This window comes from Mesocricetus auratus, unplaced genomic scaffold (assembly GCF_017639785.1).
Source record: "Mesocricetus auratus isolate SY011 unplaced genomic scaffold, BCM_Maur_2.0 Super-Scaffold_100010, whole genome shotgun sequence".
Taxonomy (NCBI): domain Eukaryota; kingdom Metazoa; phylum Chordata; class Mammalia; order Rodentia; family Cricetidae; genus Mesocricetus; species Mesocricetus auratus.
The window spans coordinates 7,596,637-7,617,435 of record NW_024429194.1 but is presented as its reverse complement, the minus strand read 5'-3'; the positions used below and the strand labels follow the sequence as shown (position 1 = coordinate 7,617,435).

At 43.0% G+C, this 20,799-nt stretch overlaps 2 long non-coding RNA genes across 2 annotated transcripts; both read left to right on the top strand.

Moving 5' to 3' along the window:
- The first annotated feature begins 1,891 nt into the window (after positions 1 to 1,891).
- LOC121142723 lies at positions 1,892 to 11,732 on the top strand. The gene is made up of 3 exons (XR_005879765.1): positions 1,892 to 2,901; positions 5,835 to 6,121; positions 7,574 to 11,732. It is a non-coding gene; the product is annotated as an uncharacterized LOC121142723 (long non-coding RNA).
- A 99-nt stretch (positions 11,733 to 11,831) lies between these two features.
- On the top strand, positions 11,832 to 14,341 carry LOC121142722. The gene is made up of 2 exons (XR_005879764.1): positions 11,832 to 12,888; positions 13,470 to 14,341. It is a non-coding gene; the product is annotated as an uncharacterized LOC121142722 (long non-coding RNA).
- Positions 14,342 to 20,799: the final 6,458 nt, after the last annotated feature.

Sequence of the window (20,799 nt, the reverse complement as noted above, 5' to 3'; positions counted from 1 at the left end):
GTATGATTTCTTAGGACTTTCTCAGACATCTAAACTGTTATTTCACCTCCCTCCTTCTATATTTGCCTCTCTCCTTCCTGCCTAAACAGGTCTCCCTTTCTCGTTTCCCCTCATCATATCACTAGTACCCTGCTATCGCCTCTCTATCGATCCCCTCCCCCCACAACCCAACGACGGCCTCTTTTTATTTTCCATGTGTCTGTAGTTACTCCACCATACATATACACTCACATCTGAAGATTTCGAGTTAGGAGCCTCCAGTGAGAAGGAACATTTGACGTTTGTCTTTCTGGGTCTGGACTACCTCACTCAGTGTGGTCTTTTCCAGTCCTATCCATTTATATGCAGAGCTCATGATTTCAGTTGTCTTTACAGCTAAGTAGTATTTCATAGTGTCTATGTACTGCATTGTCATTGCTCGTTCAATGACCAAAGGGCATTTCGAGTGATTCCATCCCCTAGGTATTGTGAACAGACATCAGTGAACATGGCTGAACAACAATCTACCAGGTTGGACATCAGGTCCTTTGGGTGTGTGCCAAGGAGAGGCATAGCTGTGCCTTTTGGTAGATTTATTTTAGCTTCTAAAGAATTCTCCACACTGATCTCCACAGTGGCTGCACCAGTTGGCAATCCAGATGCGGCAAGTGAGGTTTCCCCTTTACCTGGACCTCCTCTAGTACCTGTCCACATTTTATTGATCTTTGCCATTCTGACTGACTTGGGTAAGATGAAATCTCAAAGTTATTTTCATCTGCCATACCTCAATTGCTAAGGATGACGAACATTTCTTTCTTCTTCTTTTTTTATTTTAGATATTTCTCAGTCATGTTTTCTCCCAGATAGTTGGCTAGCTTTTAAATTCTGGCAACAGGGAAGCCAGAGGAGATGGAAGGTTCAAAGAGGAAGGGCTACTCACTGTTTTCTGTTCCTGTCAGGGTCACACTTGTAAATTTGCTGTACTTCAGATGGTTCAGGGAGTCTCACTGGAGCTCTTGATTTTAATTCACAGCCTTCCAACTTGCAAAACTGACACCGTGCCTGCCAGAGACCCCAGCACCAGCCAGCCAAGCCTTCCTTCCTGAAGAGCTAGTTATCAAGCCACACAACTCCTCCAGTGAACTGGAACACATCACTATCTGTGGCCTGACCACTTCTAGAGCAGCGGTACTCAACCTGCCTAATGCTGTGACCCTTTAATACAGTTCCTCATGTGGTGACCCCCAACCATACAATTTGAATTACTGTTTCCTAGCTGTAATTTTGCTACTGTTAAGAATAATAGCTGGGCGGTGGTGGCGCACGCCTTTAATCCCAGCACTCGGGAGGCAGAGGCAGGCGGATCTCTGTGAGTTCAAGGCCGGGCTGGACCGACAGCCTCCAAAACAATACAGAGAAACCCTGTCTCGTAAAACCAAAAAAAAAAAAAAAAAAAAAAAAAAAAAAGAATCATAGTATGGATGTCTGGTATGCAACCCCTGTGAAAGGGTAGTTAAACCCCCAAAGGGGCCAGGACCCACAGTTTGAGAACCACTGTTCTGGAGGTTCTGAATTTCAGAATTGTGGGGTGCAACTTCAAGATGATAAGTTTTAGCAAGCTTACCCCTTTTCTGACCTTTCACCCCCAGAGGTTCACAAACTGTGTCTTATAGCTTTTCCCATATCTGAAAATTTCTTTGAATTTTCAGTTCTGCAGTAGTTTGGTTCCTTAATTGCTTTATACATTACATACACATGTATGTATGTATGTATGTATGTATGTATGTATGTATGTATGACTTTCTTTCTGTTAAAGCAACCAGTAAGCTTAACATCTCCTGACTAGACAAACATAAAATAATTCTTGCGTGTAAAATTTTTAGCCATGGTGCTAGGATACCATCATGTACATAATATATGATTAATAAATACGTCTTCATTTGATTTAATTTGATTCTATAATATAGCAAAAGGGTCACCCTTATTTCCTTTTTAATAATTGAATGAACTATATTTTGATCATGTTTTACCCTCCCCAAATTCCTCCTAGAACCTCCCTACCTCTCCACCCAATCAACTCTATATTCAAAAAGCAACAAAAATAAAACGAAACCAAGAACACAAGAAAAAAGTACATAAAAATACCACCGGAGTCCATGCTGTGTTGGTGAACTACTCTTAGCATAAGGCCTGCCTTCAAATGTGATTGATGCTCCCAGGGAGACACCATTGGAGAAATCTGATTTTTTTTTTTTTTTGGAAACAGGTATCAATTGCAAATTGATCCTTGGCTGGAGGTAGGACCCAGTGTTTAGGAGAACAAGAGGAAGCTGAGCGTGTTTGGGAATGCATAGGAGAGTGGAGGGTGGTACGGGCAGGAATTTGAACAGAGTGTAGAAGGTGAGTGATCTGGTCTGTAGTGAACAGTATAATCTTCTAACCATGTCCACGTGAGTTTCATTTTGCTCCTTGTCCATTTGAACAAAACAATGACGTCATCACACTATGCCTAACTCATTCAGCTTAGGAGAACCGAGTTTCTGAGCAGCAGACATTTCCTTGCGTTCCACTGCTGCTAGAAAACTTTCTGAAGATTATGAGCTTGGTTCCTTTCTTTCCGCCTTTCTGTTGCCTCTACTATTTTAGTAGAGAAACGACTTCATACCTTGAGAACATATCGGATGTCCTTAACGCTTCCTAAAACTCTCTTTTTCTCTTCAGTGTCCATCAGAGTTCATGCCCTTAAACATGGATTCCTGTAAAAGCTTAGTTATACTACTGATTTGTACGGCAAAAGTATAAAACTCACATTTGCTCAATCTGAGAGACCTGTATCAACTGTGTGGAAATGACAGCTGCCATTTGCCTGGAAACTGACAAACCAATAATTGGACTGACCTTGTCATCCGACCTTTTGTCCAGGTGAATTTTCTAGTGTTTCAACGTTATGCTGATTGCGGGATATAAATGTCAGCACTCCGAAAAATGCACACTATAGAGCTTAAGCCAGACCTCCTGTCTTCAAACGCGGGCTCAGTGGACCAATCTGGACACCGAATGTTATGGTTGAGAAATAAGCTGAGGTGGGGGGGACAGCATTAGCTTGAGTGGACCCATAGCTTCCATTCTGTTTTTGAAAATTCACAACACTGTATTTGCCATAGCAAACACTTCTGTATCATTAATCTCAGGCACCACGAACGTAATTCCATGTGCCTATGATTTATAAGGATACCTGGAATGGGGAGCGCTTGCGCACTGGTGCGTGCGTGCAAACATACTAAACACAAATCCACATTTATTTCTGTCTGTATGTGGATGCATGTGTATATGCATGTGTGCTAGATGTGCTTTTGCAAGTGTGTTCATATCAAATACAGAAATTATATTTTTGCATTACATGTTCATGCCTTCCCTTTCACCCGCCCTTCCATTATTTTTCTCTAATGTAATTGATTACACCCTACTTGGAAGGACAGGAAAGATGCTTTAACTGGTCTGCTTTTCCCTCCAGGGAGATAAACTACTGTGCTCATGTTAATACACAGTTGTTTCAGCTTAGTGCATAGTTTCTCCTCGGACTATTCCTTGGGTGTTCCCAGGAGCCACAGGAAAGATAAAATCCATGGCTAATCATCACTAGTGTCTGCTGATATTAAGGACTGGGAGTCAGTCAGACCTCTGATGGATGACAGGAGAGGAGCACAGATAGCAGCGCAGAAGCTTCTTGCTTCTTCCTCATTCTCCAGACCTGAGATGCGGGCCTGGCAGGCTCTTGCTCCTGCTGCCAGGGACTCCGGGCAGGCAGAGCAACCTGGAGAGTTATAGGTCAGAGTAGGGCATGTTTGCTCTCAACCTCCCTATCTTTGTTAAAACTGACTAACCCTAATTTAGGGGAAGAAGGCTCCCTGCCCCCCCCAAAGACCCTTAAATACCCAGCCCTCAAGGAGAGATTAGATGTCATCTTCCCAAATCTGCTGTCTGTTTTGCATGAGATCTCTGTGTACACCTTGCTGTGTGAGCATGTTTCTTCATCTCCAGTGTGAGCCTTTCTTCGCCGTTTGATGCTGGCTGCCCTGTCAGAGGTTTCCTTGCAACTAACTGTTACATTCTAGGTGTTTCCCGCCTTTTAATTCTTTAACTGGTAGAGGTGACGAATCCATCAGGACCGCCTTCTGTGTCCTTGCCTACCACACAGAATATTAATTTTTAGGTCCTATGTTTGGAACCATGTGACTGATCCAACACAATGAAGGCAAAAATGAGGTATGTTAGAGCTGAGCTTGGTCCTTCAGGCCCTGTCCTGCACAACAGGGGAGTCTGCTGTAGTTGGATAAAATAACGTGCTGCAACTGAGATGCCTAAGATCAAAGGAGTCTGAAATGCTGACCCAATCTAGGGGACAGGTTTTCACAGGTCAGCACAGGGGGGTTTTGTGTAAATGAGTTGGAGGCTGCCATCACAGACAACATAACTGGTCACCCATTCTGTATCTTTAGTGTGGTAGGAAGGGCAGAGGCTGCACATATTTACATGTTTGTTATTTTCCCATACCTGTCTTCTTGTTCGGTCATCCACACAGCACTCAAGGGAGGCACTGCCTTCAGTGATCTGTAGACAGAGATTTGGTGTCTCTGAGGAGTGGGATTGTACGTGGGCACACAGCTCCTAACGTGGCCGACTAGGGCAATGGCGGGGCTCAGAGGCCTTATTCTTTGACTTTATAGTCCATGTTTTCCAACAGTACTCACTGGGAAAATGGTGGGAAGCCAGGTAAAAGGTCCAGGCATTGCCAACAGCACCATTGTCCCACATCTTCCCATATCCAATGAGGACCAATAGTGCTTGTTGTCTTCACAGATAGTTAGACACTAAATTCAACACAGAAAAGATGTTTTGCTGATCTTTTGAAATTCAAAAATGTCTGCTGTTGCAATCATGTGAGAAAATGCAACAGAAAGCTGAATGATTGGCCGATGGTTAAAATGCTCTTATAAAAACATGTTGTTTTTCTGCTTATGCTGTACTCTGGGTCATTCACAAATAAAACCCATGTAGAAGCCATCATATCAGACTTTCAGGAGAAATCGGGCTAAAACACATGACTAGAATTCTGTTAAAGCACAATATTATGTGAACAGAGTAAGAAACCAAAAAGTCAGACACATATACTATGAGTTTAAATGTAAAGAATATACACTTCTTTGATACACCTTTAAAAATGTATTTTGAAACTCACATACACACACACACTCTCTCTCTCACACACACACACACACACACACACACACACACACACACACACACACACACGATACCTTTAATGGAGGAGAAATCAAAGGACCTTATAAGTGAACTGGAATCAAATGGTAAAACAATTTGAGGTCTGAAAATTTACCAAACTCAATAGAGAAAATAAGGTTAAATATGTGTCTTATGTTATAAATACACGATTTTACTTCAAGAAAAGAAAACAAAATTAAAGGAAAAGCATATGGCCTATTGAGAAAACACTCAGATACTCAAATATCCATGTTCTTAACTCCACGGAAGAGCAGCTCTGCCAAGTGCTAACGATGGCTATTAAGCCTGTCTGTTGTATATAGTATGGTTAGTTCCCGAACGGATTTTGAGGGGCCACACAGCTTATTGTTCTAATACATTCTAGTGGGTGCATATAACTGATCTTAAGGCAACATGAAATTGGTTCTTTTGGGGAAAACCTATCCTCAAATTCTGTTTTGCTTCAGCCTCCTTCCGCTGATAGATATGGCAGACATTTCCAGGTTTCTTGGCCAAGCTACTGAAATGATTCACGAAATGGTTCACTCTTCTCACCTCCTGGCTGCTTTTAGGAGTGATGAGTCTCCCTCCAAACTGCCCTGCCTTGTGGTAATCACACCCCACAAAGCTTTATGGAGCATCAAGTTCTCATCCCCGAAATGGACGTCACGCTACATCCATCGTGAGAGTCGTCCGCTGACTCCGTGGAATTGAAGTGTCCCATTTTCATCTACTCCCAACAACCATCAGGTCACACAGAGGCCAAAGAAACATCAACAGAAATGGCCGCAGATCAACACTTCCGTGACCACGGCTGCCAAATTTAGCAAGTGAGAAGGAGGTACTTCCATGCTGTGAGGTATGTGCAATTTTCAGTTTTGCCTCTGCCTGCCGTATTCACAGGGTGCTGATCCAAGAAATAAATGCAACTCGTATGTTTACACTAAAAGTTGACTCTAAATATTCTCACTGAATATTTTATCTTTTCTAAAGAGCACGAAATTCAGGTAGAGATAATGTCTGTGATCGTTGGCCTCTTGATATCTATTTGATTAAAAACATGGAAAAAAAACATAATGCTACTATTGGATATGATTGCAATTCCTGATGAAGGACTCATTGTTTGAATCAAGCTGTAAGAGGACATAAAAAGTGTAACCCTAATGAAAATGAGTAATATGCTGGACGTTGTCATGAAGGTGTGTTCACAGCGTATTGTTACTTTGCCCCTGAGGAGACATCCTTGGTTGTAGGTGAATTATAGTGGAACGGGTCCTACAGATCAAGCTCAAGTATTCTGCATGATGCCTCCACACTGGCTTTCCTAACTGCATCCCCGCGGGCCGTAAATTAATTCAGTGCTGTGTTGAGTGCGCAAAGTGTGGGAAGGGGTTGATTTTACGTTTACCTGCTGTCACATCCTTGCTTGCCCGTTCCGTACAGAAGGACCAAAAAACTGTTGTAGAATATGTGGTCATCATGAAAAGTACATGTGTGCCCTAAAGCATTAGCTTTTCATTTACCCACTTTGCAGATAGTGAAGTGTATATCATTCACATATTTTGGTCTCAAAACTCCACCAAAATTCATTGTGCTAACCAAAGTAGATTTTCCCCCTTGTTGTGTTTCAGATCAAACCCAGAGCCTCACACATGCCAGGAAAGTTGGTCTACCACCAAACAGCATCCTTTCCTACAACTTGTTTTAATTATGTTTGTAAGCTGTCGCTGCAAGTCACTTTCTAATTCTGCCTTTGACATCACTTCTGGTAGTCTACTGGCCAACAAACTTGCCAAAGAACTTAGTTTTCGAAACTTAAAACTTCCAAACCATGTCTTAGTTTGTTTCCTGTTGCTGAATAAAACACCATGAAGAAGACGAACCTGCCAAAGGAAGGGTTTGTTTTAGCTCCCTTACAGCTGTAACCCATCATGAAGGCAAGCCAGGGCAGGAACTGATAGCAGTCGCTTGGGGGCCAGAACTGAAGCAGAGACTGAGGTGGAACTCTACTTACTGGCTGGCTTCCCTTGGCTCATTCAGCTTGCTTTCTCACCCAACCCAGGACTTCCTTCTCAGGGCTGGTCCCACCCCAGTGGGCTGGGTTCTCCCACATTAACCATTGATCAAGAAAATGCCTGGGAGACTGACCTCCAGACCATCTGATGAGGAAATTTTCTCAACTGAGGGTCCCTCTTCCCAGATAACTCTTCCTTGTGTCAAATTGACATTCCCAGAAATACGGATAATGTATATTGTTCATATTCAACCCCTCCATAATTGTATTTTTCCTCTTTCCTTTTCTTCTACCTAGTGCTTATCTGAACTACACTGAAGAGACTCCCATCACAGAAGTCTGAGAACAGAGAGAAACAACCAGCTTGAAACAGGGCCACCCACAGTGGGCCAAGCTCTCCCGCATTTATCACTAGTTAAGAAAATGCTCTACAGGCTTGCCTGGAGCCTGATCTTCTCAATGGAGTTTCACATATCTCAAACAACCAGAGGGAGGAAGGATTGTAGGAACCACAGGGGTCAAGGACATCACAAGAAAACCCACAGAAGCTAACCTGGCTCGTAGGAACACACAGACTCTGAACCACACAACAGGGAGCCTGCATGAGACCCACCTAGGCCCTCTACATACATGTGATAGCTGTGTAGCAGGGTCGACTCCTAACAATGGGAGCAGGGCTGTCCCTAATGCTTCAGCTGGCTCTTGGGAACCTATTCCTCATACTGGACTGCCTGGCCCATTCTTAATACAAGGGGGGATGCTTAGTCTTACGGCAACTTAACATGCCAAGCTTTGTTGATATCCACGGGAGGCCTGTCCCTTTATGAACAGAAATAGAGTGGGAGTGGATTGAGGGGAGTACAGAGGGGAAGTTGGGAGAGAGAATGGGAGGGAAAGGAGGGAGTGAAACTGCAGTCAGGATGCAAAATTGAAAAAGAAAGTTGCCAGTACATTGCTCCCACGGGCTGTGAGACCATAATGTCTGCAGACATTTAATATGTACCCTGAAAGTTGCATAAGTCCTGGTTGAAAACCACTGGGGTTTAAGAAATTTACTCTTAGGAAAAGAATTTTCCCATGACAGACATTTCTCCATCTCAGAGTTTACCTCTGTCATCTGTTCCAATGTGGTCCTCAGGAACTGGATTTGCCATCTAGTTAAGAAGGGGGAAATTTTTCTTTGAAATTAAAATTTTAATTCGTGTCTCAGGAAACACAAATATACATATGGATACATTAGTGTTTGTTATTTTTAATAATAGATCTCATTGTGTACCCCAGGTTGGTTTTAAACTCTTTTTAATGTTGGGAGAAGAGAGTGACTATGATGAAAATAAGTTGTAGATAATTTTTAAGAGAACTAAAAACTAAACCAAAAATTTCAAATATGTTGGGGTGTATATTTGAAGATAAAAGATCCCCTGGAGCTAGAGTTTACGGTGGGTATGAGCTGCCCAGTGTGGGCGCTGGGAAAGTAACTCTGCAAGAGCAGAGTGTGCGCTTAACCAATGAGTCGTCTCTCCAGCCTGTCGGCTTTGAGCTCTTGCTCTCCTATCTGTCTCCGGTCCTGCTTTTTCACGCATGTGCTTCTGTTTTTTTTTTTTGTGTATATGCCAAATAAGCGGCTTTTCATTGAAGAATTTTAAAGAAGAAAACTACTTCATGAATAGAAGTAGCCAAAACAAAACAAACCTCCTCGATAGTGTTGCATCAGATAGGTGTGTGTAACTGTGGTCTAGAGCAGATTCAGGTAGCATGGCACCCAACTGCTCACTTACAAAGAGTCAAAGCTTAGAGTTCCTTTGACGGGTTAAGTCCTTAAACTTAATTGTGGATTGACGGGTTATGTCTTTAGACTTAATTGTAGACAGAATGAAAATTGGAAACTAAGTATTCCACTTGCCAGCTCGGCTCTTACTGTTTCACGATACTTTTTAAGGGTACTGCCTCTTATTATCCTCATGGTGCAATAATTTCACATAAACACATGCAACAGTATTTTTAGACAGGACCCTACAGCATGTGGCTGTAACAGATTGCAAAACTGGGAGAAGGGAAGAAGTAGGGAGAAATGATTATTTCAAGGAAATTTCACATCTGTGGGATCTAATAGGAGTTATATGAACACATACATTATTTGTACTTTTTAGCTATATCTATGTGTGAAAGTATTGCCCACCCCTGATCTCCAACTCCTAATATCCCTGACAGATAATTTGGGGTTGACACCACACTCTTGGGAATATGACTAACCACACATTTAGAGAACAGGCAAATTTGGCTGTAGAGGTATTCCTATGTAGGATACTCAACTCATAGTTTGAATACATTTTTACTGTGTCCCCAGAGAAACTAAGCCCAGGGAGTGAGACAAAAGGAGGTACCCCAAGAGCCTGCATTTTAGAACAAAAGGGTCCCTAAAAGAAATGTCAGACAAGCCCCGTCTTCGTCAAGGCTCTACTGACCCTACTCTCCATACTCTTTTCAAGCTGTTTTATTAACTGTAGTAACCATACCATGCGCATTGGATCCCAAAACTTACTCATTTTGTAACCAAAAGTGTTAATGTTTCTGTATTTGTCCTGTACAAAAGTACCTGCTAATTACTAGACTGCCTGCTTTAAGTTGAGTTCTTTATACCATGTGTATTAACAAAGACTTAGTAGTATATCTGTCTGAGTGTCTGTGTCTAAGTTAGTCCATTTTAGCAAAATGTCTTCCATGTTTATGCTTTTAGAAATGAAGATTTTCTTTTGTCTTTCCATAAATAAAATAATATTTGTGTGTGTGTGTGTGTGTGTGTGTCTGATTGGTTATTATGAATAATGCTATAAGAAGAATATGTGGGTAGATCTTTTTTAAGATACCGACTTCATTTCTTTTGAATATAAATCTAGATGTTGTATTAGATAATAGTGCGGTTTAAGTTTTGAATATATATCAAAGAAAATAACCTCTATTCTATTTCCACAATGACTGTGAATAACTTAGAACTTCACTACTTATATAAAAATATCTGCTTACATAGATTTTTAGGCAACATTATTCACCTTCGTTTTTAGAACATCAAGTTTATTTATTGGAGATGCACTCTACCAAAGACTATCTTAAATTTTGCTTTCTATCAATTAATCCTGTTTGAATCCATGTAAATACTAAATATTACATTTGGTTTTATATATTAGTAACTTCATTTTTAATTTTTTTTACTATCTAAGAGTTTCACACATGCATAAAGGTCCCTTTCCATCTGTTCTCTCCCCTCTGGTTTCTCCTTTATTCCCCCACTTACCACTTTTCCTTCCCAGATTTATATGCTATTTTTCTACAACCCACTGAGGTGATTTACTGCTGGAAATGCATGACACAAGTAGCTTCCTAGAGGTTACTTTGAGGAAAACAGACTCCCTCCCCACCCCATCAGTCATAAGTTGCTAACAGGGCTTCAGGTAGGGGTGGTATCTCAGGAACCCACCCCTGCTGCAGTGATCTCTGAGCCTCGGAGGAAGTGTATGGCATAGATACCCCATTCGAATCTTAGCAGCCCACAGTCCCTTGTTCTTTGTACCATGCTCAGCCGTGCCTCTGCACCAGCCATCATTTATTGAAAAGAGACGTTTCTGTGATGAGAGCCGAGAGATGCACCAACCTGTGGTGTGGAAATGAGAATTTAGGAAAGGGAATGTTTGTCGCTAATGCCATGTAGCAGTATAATAGTATTAGGCTTCCCTCTAGGCCCTAGGACCTAGCTTTTGGCTTCATTAATTATACCAAGCATGAATGCTGCTTTGTGGGGTAGGCTTTGAATCCAATCAGAAAGGTATCGGTTGCTTCTGTAATACCTGCGTCACTGATGCACCAATGAGAAAGTTAACTGTCTTTGTTGATAGGTGGGGATTTACTTCATTTCGTAAATTATGTTCTGGTCACTTTGAGGTTTTGTTTGTCCTGTTCATTCTTTTTTATTGTCTTTCTTTTTTCTTTTTGCAACGTTATACCTTAATCCCTGTCTCTTTATGTTAAATAGTGTTTGAAAGTGATAAGGAAATCATTTTGAAGGAGTAACATGTATGGACATTTAATATCATCTTATCTAAAGTAAGACATTGAGAAGAAGGAATATTCCAACAGAGTAAGAACACAGTCCATACAGAAACAGATACTCTGATTTATGTAAAGTAACTATTCAAATATTCAATTAATTGAGAAAGTGTGTATTAAAATTTCAGGTACAGATGATCCTTATGATAGAGGAAAGCATTACAGAAATCATTCTCTCTCCTTGTTGAAAGAACTCTCCAGATGGGAGAACAGAGGTTGGACATTGCTAGATGTTGGATAACTAGTTATGACCAAAGAAAGACAGAATAATTATGTTATCTATGAAGAAGGTGATGGGGGAAGTTCTTCTGTGTATATGTTGATGAATAAAGCACTGTTGGCCAATAGGGAAGCAAGATAGGTGGGACTAGGAGTTGAGAAGGATTCTGGAAAATGTAGTCAAGAGTAGGAGTTACCATGTGATCCCAGGGAAGAAAGGATGTGTCAGATTCCATCCTCAGAAAAATAAGTCCTTATAGAAATATATATTAGTAATCATGGGTTAATACATAAAGCAGACCATAGCAAATGGCCTACAGCTTCATAATTAATATAGTGTCTTGTGTGTTATTTGGGGCAGAGATAGCAGTGGGACCCGGGCAGCTGGTGGGAAAGAAGGCTTTTAGATTCCCATAAGTATACAATGAGTCTATGGGCTTAGAAGAAAGGGAAGGATAAGTACTCTCAGGCAATCCTCCATGGAAAGGACTGATAGTTTGATTGCCTAACAGAGTCTATCTTCTAAAAGGCTTCATGGTGAAGATCCCAGAGAAATAATAAGAGTGGATGCTGAGGTTTGGAGAAATTTACGATCCTTGCTATCTCTCAATCTCATGCATGATGTATCTTTATGTAAAACGTTCAATCTACCAAGCAGCATGCATGATACACATGAAATATACCGAAGCTGTTATGGGTATAATTTGAAACATGAGTGGTAGTAATCTCTGAATAGAGAAAATAAATAGCTTTTGCGAAATTTTCCTTGAAGCTTTCCTTTGTCCTCTTTAATACTTTTCTAAGATATTAGAAACAACCGCGTACCCAAGTGGAACAAGTTTGAATTCTGTGAATTTGTAGGTAAAAATCAAATATTGAGCTCAAATGTATTAAGTTACTGTCTTGTCTATGAAAATAACACATTTTGGTTTTCTGTTTGGACGCTTGTCCAGATTAACATTCACCTGGCCATGATTTTAACAGAAGATCTGCATCCTTGGAAACGTCCCCTTGTTTAGAAGCTGCCCAGCAGTGAACACTTGTTTACAGAGGTTGCTTGGTTCCTGCACACGAAGCTGCTCACTGAGCAAAGATAAAGATCTGTTTGCTTGGCTCAACTCTCAGTGCCGACGGTGCAGAGGCTGGGAGCCAGGACGGCAGGAGAATCCATGCATCTCCCAGTTTCACACTTCGATAAAGCCGAACGAATCCTTTCCAGTCCGCTTTGGAGGGCCTTGGCCACAGGGCGCAGCACCACACACAATGAGAGCAGATCGGGCTGGCGCGTCAGGGTGAGGGATATCTGTGTCTGCCTCACCTCCCTTGGAGCCTGGCAGCGTCTGAAGCCAGGTTCTTAGGGTGTGTGGCTTTCGGTCTCTAAGCTCCTGCCCAGCAGTTCTCTGCTTAGCTTCAGAAAAGGGTGTCCGTTTAGCTACTATTGTCATTCTGCACAAAATATTCTAACGCTCTGGTCCCAAGTGAGAATCTGAAAGTGGAGAGAAAGAGTAGAATGAAGAGGATTGGACTGCTTCAGATTTCCTCCCTGAAAAGTCTGGTCTGTTCCCAGAAATGTCTGTCTAGCTCAGGCAATGTCCGGGTGCTTTGACTGTCCTTTCTGGTGCTGTAGAGCCCCCCATTCCAGCTTACCCCCAGGTCTGGGAGCATTTTGAGGTGTCCAGGAAGGTGAGGGTGACACACACACTGTATTTAAACCAGTGGTTCACAACCTTCCTGCTGCTGCGACCCTTTAGTACAGTTCCTCATGTTGTGGTGACCCCCAGCCAAGACATTATTTTCATTGCGACTTCATAACTGTAATTATGCTACTGCTACGAATCGTAATGTAAGTATCTGTGCTTTCCAATGGTCTTAGGTGACCCCGGCGAAAGGGTCATTCCAACCCCCAAAGGGGTCGGGCTGCCGCACATGTTGAGAACCACTGTGGCAAACACACTCAAAGATCCCGCCCCAGCATTCCCAAGGAATTTCTGAAGCACCAACGGACTTGGAGATGGCGTCATTTGAGACACTTTGTGCCACAGCCCTGGAGACCTTCAATTTAGTGATGGCCTGTGAGGGATCACCGTGACTTGAATGCTTGGGTGAAAAACACTCTGTGTCACAGAATTCTTCGGTGGCTTCCAAGATGCCTATTCCCTTGGCGCGATGCCTCTGCTACTGAACATGGGCTCGATCCGGAGTGCGATGTGCCACCATGCAAACAGTGGTGTTGCCAAGCAGTTGCCTAATCCTAGTGGGAAATAACGTAATCATGATGTCCTTGGAAGGACCCTGGATCCGTCTTCAAAGATCATCAGAGCGTGATGTGGACCTAATGAGGGCCTCGTGGCAAGGGACTTACACTGTCCTATAGTAATTAGAAGGGGCCAGGATGACAAGGAGAGGGGATTCAGTCGAATAGTTGCAAGTAACTGTGCACCTTGTCCCCCACTATGTGGGCTCAGGCGAAGGATCCAGACGTCAGGTGACACTGTGGCTCTGGCTGTTCCATGCTACCCACCTGAGACTCAGCCAGACCCCACCAGACTTCTTACTCACAGAGACTGTGAGTCAATACGTTTCTGCATTTTAACCTGATGATTTTGTGATAAACTGTTAAGGAATAATAGAAAACTAAAACACATCTCATAGTTTATTTTTTATGTTGACAATGTCCACAAACATATGATTTTTTCCTTATGTTTTTAGCTCCTGTCTCGAGTTCACATTAAAATTCTAACCCACTGGGTGTCAGTATTAGAAGCTAGGGTGGTTGTCGGGTGGGGTCATGAGGTCAGAGCTCTTTTGAATGAAACCAGTGCAAAATGCAAGGCCGTACACACCTTCTATATGTGAGGGTGTAGTTAGGAGGTGCCATTATTAAACCAGAAAGCTTGCTCTCACCTCAGACCCTTGGTGATGCCAACACCTTGATCTGGACTTCCCCTCTAGAGCTCTGAGAAATGCATCTGTGTGCCTTATAAATTACCCAGTTTATGATATTTTTGTCGTGGCAGCACACATCTTCAATGTTTAAAAAAAAGAACTCATTCTTTTTCAAAGTAGAATATTCAGTTTTTGGAAAGCTTTAATGATACAGCATTATGTCTCCTAAAATTCCCTTGCAATTTCTATGCAATTTTATACATTAATCTTTATTGATCTGTGTCAACGTGTACATCAAAAAGAATCTCCAATAATTCTTATTATATGCTAGCATTTCAATGGTCAAAGACAGTTATCATGAAGTCTACAAGTTTAATATAGTGAGTTTAAGAATATTGATTTGGGCCGGGCGGTGGTGGCACACGCCTTTAATCCCAGCATTTGGGAGGCAGAGGCAGGCGGATTTCTGTGAGTTCGAGGCTGGGCTGGACCAACAGCCTCAAAAACAATACAGAGAAACCCTGTCTCGTAAAACCAAAAAAAAAAAAAAAAGAATATTGATTTGGTGTTCTTAAGGCAGTTCACTGTAATTTCTCTGATACTCATGTTCTGATACAAAATTTAAAATTTGTTATTATGGTTTGTGTGTGCACATGGTGTGTGTGGTGGGGTCACGCATAACATAATGTATATTGAACACCTCTATGGAGTCTAGTTCTCTCCTTCAGCCTCTATGTGGGTTCTGGGTTTTAAGCCCAGGTTGCTAGGATTTCGCAGCAAGAGCTTCTACCCCCTGAGCCAACTCTTTGGCCCTCAGACACCTTTAATTTCATGCCTAAATTAGCACGAAAGTTATAGCCTAAGAAGTACAGATCCTATGTTTTCATCACCTGTGCTTTATGAGTAAGTAACAATGCCATGATTGGCATGTGGTTAGACCCTAACACAGGTTTATTTGCACAGTTCATAGGACAGTCCTCCCAGGAATACCACCAAAGGTCCTGGGATCCCTGCCAGTAAGACATGGACGGGAGCAGAGTTCAGTAAAGAATGTGTGGATCACAATAAACAGATAAATAGTGTGTATTGGAGGCTTTAGCCTGCTCTAACGAGACCTGTAGAGCTTGGCTGCTCCTTCCTAAGTCACCCAGTTGGAGCAGGGAGGCTGGGCCTTTGGACTCTCATATTAACCAGTGGTTGTTGAAGCCTGCTCCTGGGAAGGATAGATGAGCATGTGAGATGCCAAGACTGTCAGCTGGGGTCGATTTGCAATCTGTGAGCCCTTGGCTGACAGCACCCCTGGCAGCTAGAGAAGGATTGTCTTGGGGAACTGGGTGCCACCCAACAGCTGTCATTATAGTCTATTGAGAACCACTAGATTTTGTAGCATTCTGTCTCACCCTATTGGGGAGTAGCTGCAGTAGGACTGTGATTGTTTTTACCTAGCGGGAAACAAAATGTTCCATAGCACAGACTGTAGCATCCTGCCATGGAAGTCTAACCCAGAGATGTGTTCTGGTCGTGCTCTCTCTCCTCTATTACTCAGTTAAGATGGTATTCCCTTACCATCACTCAGTACCTCTGCTTGTCCGTGTGGAGTCTTTGACAAGGTGACTTTGATGCCTCTAGCCACCATGACTTCTCCAGGCTGTTTAGTATACTTAGCCACTGATTGACTTGGTTGTGGTAGTTGCCAGAGTTGCCCTTGGCAATCACCTGGATTCCCTACCTCCACTGTGGAACAGCAGACCTACCTCCTACTTGTGACTTGGGCAGATTAGGCCTGACAGGACATTAGTTGCTCATGGCTTGTTTTGTTTTGTTTTGTTTCTGGGCGGGGAAGGGGGGACACCATAAATATGAAGGGATACTACAGTATCAGATGTCATTTGAAGCTTTAGTGGCTCTGTGTCCTCTGTTAAAAATATTTTCTTCTTATAAACCCAGACTTAGTTGATAAAAGGAAAACGAAATGAAATTCTCTAAGTAGGTCTCTTGGAATGAAGGTAAGCAAGAACACTGCTTCCTTTTGAACTTTTAATTAGCCTATGTTCATTGCACGTGGCGCTGGGTCCGTGTAAGTGTATGACGTACTTTGAGCGTGTTCTCAGGTCGTACCCTGGACCCTCTCACCTCCTCCTCCCCTCAGCCTTCCCTGCTATCCAACACCATGTTGGTCCACTGTCATGTCATATGCATGCATGATTCCATGCAGCTCTGCAAAATCTTGGATCCACAAATGAGAGAAGATGTAGTAGTTGTCTTTCTACTCCTGTAATTAGCTTACTACGAGTCCATCTCTAGGTGTCACATACTGTGGATTTAGTACCTTGTAATAATTATAGAATTATGGCAAACACTGTTCAGATGGGTGGGCATCACAAGCGTTATAATTACATCGATACCCCAGATGTACAGCGTGCCTTCAAAGGATCACTTGATCTATCTTAGAGCTGTTGCATGTGATAGGATTAATGGCTATCATTTTTTCTTTTTCTATTTCCCTCCTTCCTTTCTTGTTTTCCTCTTAATGCCTTCTCTCAGCATCTAATCCATGACAGCCTTGAGCTTGGTGTGTGTCCTAGGTGGACCTCGAATTGTTGCTCCTCGCACCTCAGCCTCTGAAGCAGTGGGATTACAATCTTGCGTCGTCTCTGTCACGCCTGGCTATGCTTATTTCACATATTTCCCCCTATAAAACAGAGCTTAGACAGGCGCTAGATCATACAACGTCTCGGATGAAGCAAAAGTCTAAAGCCTTTAGCATGTGTGTGAGGAATGTGTATCAGAGAGTCTCCAGGGGGTGCGCTGATCTCTCCAGTGAGTCCACCCTAACAGAAGCACTGCAGTGAGATGAATATGCCAGTATGGGAACTACTTATGCCCTTTGTGGGTCGGCACCAAGTCAAGGACTCAACATGAATTTTTTCTTTGGATGTTTGTCAGTGGGAAGAGAAGTAAGAACTGTCATTGTATCCCATGCGGACCCCCTAGTCTTACTACCAAATACCTGTATCTGTGCGTTAATTCGATGAAAGCCCCGAAGCTGCTAATGATGGGGGAGATTAAAACGGACCGATTAAGACATTCTGTCAAGGTGAATGGTGAGTCTCCTCCACAGTAGACAGGGTCAGGTGGTTGTTAATAGGGTGGTGTGAAGACTTTTGTCCTCTGTGCCTGTTTCCACAGGGACATTTGCATATCCCTTCAAAGATTCCTTGCCACGAGCATTCAAGCTTAATCTTTTAATACTCAGATGAATTACTCAAGCCATTCATTAATGTCAGTGAATTAGTGCGAACTTACCTTCCTGCAGAACACGAATGACCAAACTCACCGCTTAAATTCTCATCAGGATAAATTCATTCAGCACCCTAGTATGCAAACAATTCGCTTTTAGCCTGGACCGTCATACTCAGCTGGACTCTCCACGATCTTACGGAAACCGTCCGTACATTGTGCTGCCGTAGATAGGAGGTGAGGAACCAAAAAACAAAAACAAAAACAAAACAAAACAAAACAAAAAAAAACAAAAAACGGTGCAAAACGGTGCATCAGCGGCAGAGACTTAGAGATTAGAGCTTCCCAAACCCACCACGGCATTAGCAGGTTCCAAACATTCTCTCCCACACTGTGAGGAGCCGGCATCGCATACCATCGTCGGAGGGTTTGGGCTAAGCCAGCTCACAGGATTGTTCTATCACCAAGGTCCCTTTGTAATACCGCCAGCTGTTCTGCCTTCCTCTGCCTGGCAGTATGACAGAAGCCAGTTTTAAACTGGCCAAACCACGACACAGCTTTCCTCCTGCACAGCCCCGTGTCGCGATGCCATGACGCACAGCCCCGTGTCGCGATGCCATGACGCACAGCCCCGTGTCGCGATGCCATGATGCCGTATGGAGCCCCTTCACAGATTTCACACATCTCCCACTGTAACTATCTCTAACGCTCACTACCCCAAGGCCTGTTTACAGAAGCAGACAGACCCTGAGGTGGTGAGCATGAACAAAACAATGGTTTACATTAGTAGACATGCTTGGCCTGGACACCAGACTGGAAGCCATTTGTGCTACTCATAAGTGGCCATGGGATTGTTTCAAAGAGTGAAGCACGCTGTCCTCAGAACCAAAAGAGGCTAATGAGGTATTGCACTTCTTTGTCAATTGTTTGAAATGTAGTCATTTGCCTGTCCCTTGGAGTGGCGATATCCTGATGTGTCACCCGTCACCAAATCCTTAAAAATTTCATTGATGTGAAAATGACCCTGAGGCTGAATCTCCCATCACCTAGATCATGTGCGTTTCACTAAGACTCCAACACTTTTGTCGCTATGTGTTCATTCAATTTGATTAATATGGCATTATAAGTAAATTGACAATTGTAATTTTCTCTAGGACGACTTCTATGGTCCAAATGAGTCAGCACAAATCCATGGATGTTGGAACTTGACCTCCAGTGCAGGACTGTTAGAGGCAGGGCTGAATGTGGGCTTCGGGTCATGAGTGCCTCGCCTTCAGGAATGGATGAAAGGCACTGCAAAGGGATGGCAAGGATGGATCCTTTCCCTCAGTCTTCTGACGATGGGGACCAAGTATTCACCACCTTTCTGTTCTTCTGTTCTCCACCTGAGAACACAGGAAAGGTGTCATTATAGACCAGCATCTTGATCTTAGACTTCACAGCCTCTATAATGCTCTTTATGAATGGCCCCGACTGTGGTAGACTATTATCCTTGCACAAAGTGAACTAAAGCAATGTTCAAACAGACTGGGTCCCTTAGAACCGCAGTATACATAGAGAAAGTGAGTTAATGTGGACAAGGCTGAGACCATCAGGGTCTAATGTAAATTTAGATGAATGCAAATTGCTCTTGGTCCTCCCTCATGATTGAGATGAGAACTATCTCATTTTCCGTTTACCTCATTTGCCATAAACCAAAAACCATTGTAATCTGCTTGGCTAAACAGACCAGAGTTGGTAGAAGCAGCAGTGTTTAAGAATATGAAGAACAAATTTGAGGTGATTAGCTGCTATGTTCAAGCTTTCATTTAAAAAAAAAATGCTGCCCTAGCATAGTAAGTGGATATAAGGTGAGGGATACTGCTCAGGAAATTCGAGTTCCTTAACGCTTGGAAATGCCAGTTGGTTTTCCTCTGTCCTAGCTCTTGCCATCCAGGCTGAGAAGTGATATGGAAGCTATCATCTGCCGGGTCTGTCATGGTCCCCTCAGCAGCTTTGAAAATGAGCGCTGAGAAGGTCCACTGTTCCAGTGCACTCAGTGCGAGCTGTACCGAGATCAATCTTCATTTCTTTCTGCTGTCTTAGGCAGGGTTTCCATTGCTGTAAAGAGACACCATGACCACGGCAACTCGTATAAAGGAAAATATTTAATCTTGGTGGCTTATAGTTCGCAGGTTAAGTCAGTTATCATCATGGTGTGACAGGGAGGCATGCGGGCAGACATGGTGCTGGAGAAGTAGCTGGGAGTCCTACATCTTGCAGGCAACAGGAAGCAGTCTGTCTCACTGGGCATGGGTTGACCATATATGCGACGTCAAAGCTCACCCCCACAGTGACGCATTTCCTCCAACAAGGCCACACCCTACTCCAACAAAGTCACAACTCCCAATAGTGTCACACTCCCTTTGGGGACCATTTTCTTTCAAACCTCCACACCTGGTGTCATGAAACGCCACTAGAACACAGTTATGATGGCATTTGTGTCCCTAGGTATTAATTTTAATTTTGTTTCTGCTAAGAATGTTTAGCATTTACATTTGCTAACATATGAGTAGCAACGTAAATGGCCATTCATTCCTATGAGAGAATAGTGATTCGTTATCGTTGATACACATAGCTCATGATCCTCAGAAGGAACCAGTCTTCTTTAGCCAGCTGCTAATGTGTGCATCCCAGAATGAGCCCAAGGACACTGATGTCTGAGCAAAGGACAGTGATTTCACTGAGGTGACTGCCTTCAATTTTTTATTATTATTATTATTTATTCTTCTCTCATACAATACATCCAGACCAGTTTCCCCTCTGTGGTGGCTCAAAAGAAAGTAACCCACAAAGGGAGTAGCCCTGTTAGGAGGTGTGACCTTGTGAGAGTGGGTGTTGTCTTTTTGGAGGAAGTGTCTCACTGTGGAGTCAGGCTCTGAGGTCTCGCATACGCTCAAGCCACGCCCAGCGTCTGAGAAAACTTCCTGTTGCCTGCAAATAAAGATGTAGGACACTTGGCTGCTTCTCCAGCAGCATGTCGGCCTGCGTGCCAGCATGCTGCACCGCGACGATAATGAACTAAACTTCTGAACTGG